Raw genomic sequence first — 3,448 nt, forward strand, 5'->3', positions numbered from 1 at the left:
TATCTCACCTTCTTTTTCTCTGTCACACATTTCGCTGCACTTTTTGTTCCAACACTCACTTTTTATATGTATTCGTAGCGGTTTTCTCCTCCATATGGAAGGTGCAGCCTGTTAAAATGTAGGTATGCATTTTTTTGCTTTTGTAATTTGTTTTGAATGTGGAGTGGCATTTTTAGTTGATTTTAGCCTTCCAGCACATTTGCACTCTTTCACCGTTAACACGTTTGCACTTTTACTGCTATGTAGCGGTACTTTCAAAAAGAAATGTTTTTTCGTTGAAATAATCTAAAAGATAAAAAAAGCAATTTAATAGTTTAAGGCTGGGCTAGTGATGACCACTCTTATGCTGGATTTCCACTAGGCATTAAATGGCAAAAATGGCAAATGACAAAGTCGGGCATTAAAAAATTATCGTGTCATTACATTAAAAAAATAGTCATTAAGTTTATTTCCACATGGCATGTTTTTTAATTGCATATATTTTTTGTCATTTCAATGCCTAGTGGAAATTCGGCATTATATACAAAAATTTGATATTTTATGTGTTCGTAACCAAATCACTCTCGAACAGCTCAACGTATTTGTAAAGTATAAAAACACGCTGATCACAGTTCAGTAAAAGGATGTATGTAGACAAAAATATGAATCGGGCGCGGAAATTTCTAATCTAATAATTAAGATGATGAGAAAATTTTTAGATGAGAAAATTTCGCAGCCGATCCATATTTTTGTACACATTCTTTCTAGGCGAGTCAAACTAGATTTGAAAATAGGTAATCTGATCTGTGATGAACATGTTTTTTAGCTCAGCGGAACAACCATTTTAGGGCATTTTGGTCTGGCCAGACCCTCATAAAAAATTCTTCTGTAACTCTTAATTTTGTGTAATTCTGATGCATGTAAATTTAATAATGAGATAATATGATTTTAAGGAACTTAATTGTAAAAAGAAGAAATAGGTTTTGAAAATTGAAAGAGCATTCTTATTTTTTGATACTCAACTGATATATCGAAAATAACTATTGAACATGGTCTCAAGGACTTTCAAGGATAATTTGCTAAAAATACATTTTCAATACCTATTTGCCTTATCCACAAAAAAAAATCTTTTTTTTTTTCAATTCCACAGAATTTTCTCTTTCATTTGATTCCCTTATTGTGATTCTACATTACTCTGAACTTTTTAAATAATTTTTTGCATTAAACATATACTTGAAAGTCTTTTTAAAAAATTCGCGTCAGATATAAAAACTAAAAATGCAGTTTTACCATATTTTGCCCGTAGTTTTGGGAGTACATAATTTTTTGTGTGTAGAAAATTGACTGTCGCACGGTGTAGTATAGCGGTCTGGCTAAACCCGTTAGGTACGAATGTGACGTTAGCAGTAAAATATCCTTGTAACTATCCTTATTTTAATCCTGATTTATTTCTTAGAGGATGTCAAAAAACTTCAAATAGCTAGCTCATTTACAAATACGTTTATTTTACAAGTAAAATAGAAAAAGGTCTGGCCAGACCCGTTCGCCTAACGGATGGTTAATTCGCAGATAATTTTAATATTCATTGACTCCTAGTAAATAGACTCCCTAAAATAGCTGTTTATCCCCTTGAACACTGTTGTTTTCAAGATGGCGGCGATTCTTCGACAACTTGAGCCACGCAAATCAAATTTTAAAGTTTAGTTAGCCTCTTTTAAAGACGTTGGAGCTTCCACGTTCCGGCACCGCCTTCGCATTTTATCAGTATGTAGCCGTTTCGCAGTCTACTTCTGCCAACTCTGCTTAATGTTTTCCTCGCCTCTTCAATTTTTAGAGGTTCGGAAGGTACGGTTTTTTGTTAGCAAAACTGCCTTTATGAAATCTGAACACGTTTTCCAGTTTTCGTGGCTCTTTATTCGGCTTGTCTCCAAACTTCTTATAAAACTTTTATCTTGAATTATGCAGTTAGTCTAGGCTTAAGTTACTTTACTTAATATTTTGGCTAATTCTTGGTTGTTATATGAGAAGCTGTGTTGGCGGTTGGTCAAAACTTAACTTACCATAAGAAACTTAAGAATTCGTAGATTTTAGATTTTTAAGTTACGGATTTTATATTCTTAAACCTTACGGAAATTGAGAGCGGTGCGAAAATAAGGCTTGCCAGACTTTTATTTTTCTAGTTCTTAAATATAAGTGAAAGCTAACATTTTTTTGCTGTCAATCAGCTGAAAAAGAAAATACAAAAACAAAATATGTTCACCTTTGGCTTAAGTTGATAATTTGTGCAATATTTCATTATTTCTATATGATTCCAACTAATGTAGATATATAGTAAAACCTCCATTTTTTTTGCATATTCAAGTCAAATTATTTGTTACGGCCATATTAAGTATGTAATTTGTTGCCTGATTGTTTTTAAAATAAGTGGAAAAAAGGGTTAATATTCGAAATATTTGGTTTGTGTACATATAGTAAAATTTCACGAAAAAAATAATTTTTGTAAAACATTTTAACCCATTAGGCCTGTCACGAGAGGGTCTTGTCTTGGAAAGTCTGAATAAAGCGCATTTATGAGGTCGCTAGAGGGTTAAATTATTCTAGAAATTAATTCCACGCGAAATTTTCATTAGCAGTATTCTCAGACAAAATCTTTATACAAAGAACTTAAAAGTACATAGGAAAAAAAAACAAATATGTCTCCTTAAAATATGCAACAACTCTTTATTGCTTTCTTTTATATTTTGTTAATAAATATGACTCTAACACTTTTCGAAGGTGAGGGTTCGGAGTTTGGGTCATCAGTATCGCAATCATCCGAATCTGAGTAACACATGATGTCCACATGTGAGCCCACTGCTGGCTCTATTGGTAATTTTTCAAATTCTTCATGATATCTTGCTTCGATATGAATTTTAACATTTTTTCCCACTTACGGCTCTATTCTGTATCACTGACAAATTCTTGTCACAGTTTTTCTTACGGAAAAATATATGAAAAAGTATACATCTGTCAGTAAAAAATGTTTTTCACCGATACCGAAATGGGCTATTATTCTAAAAATACTCAGACAAAAATTGCAAATTTAATACGGCCGTAAAAAAATTGTTTACCTGAGAATGCAAAAATATTTGGAGGTCTTACTTTATGGATCTAATTCTTTCATCCAAAGTTAGAATCATTCCGCCCCCAGATAATGACCCTGAAATTGTTGCACAGTGTAATCAGTTTCTAACAAAAATTTGCTGCTAAGTTATTCATTAAAATTTTTCTATGCAAAAATCATTCATTCTCTATTAAAAGAAGCTAATTAACACCCAAGTCAGCTCATGCTGATTTACAAGCAGACTAACATCCAGTCATTTTATCTGTACAAAACAATGTAAAGCGCTGATTGCAGCTACCTCCAAGTACGTTTTTATGGCGCTAAATAAATGCAAACGTATTTGTATGTGTTGAAATAATTATTTTT

The 3,448-nt window shown here is 32.3% G+C and overlaps 1 protein-coding gene across 1 annotated transcript in view; it reads left to right on the top strand.

Annotated features, from left to right (window-relative positions):
• LOC118746661 (60S ribosomal protein L23a-like) overlaps nucleotides 1-3,448 on the top strand; it is a gene marked incomplete in the record, with an annotated part of 10,118 nt that overhangs the window by 6,483 nt on the left and 187 nt on the right.

This window comes from Rhagoletis pomonella, unplaced genomic scaffold, assembly GCF_013731165.1.
Source record: "Rhagoletis pomonella isolate Grant_MI unplaced genomic scaffold, Rhpom_1.0 Rhpom_scaffold_00011, whole genome shotgun sequence".
Classification (NCBI taxonomy): domain Eukaryota; kingdom Metazoa; phylum Arthropoda; class Insecta; order Diptera; family Tephritidae; genus Rhagoletis; species Rhagoletis pomonella.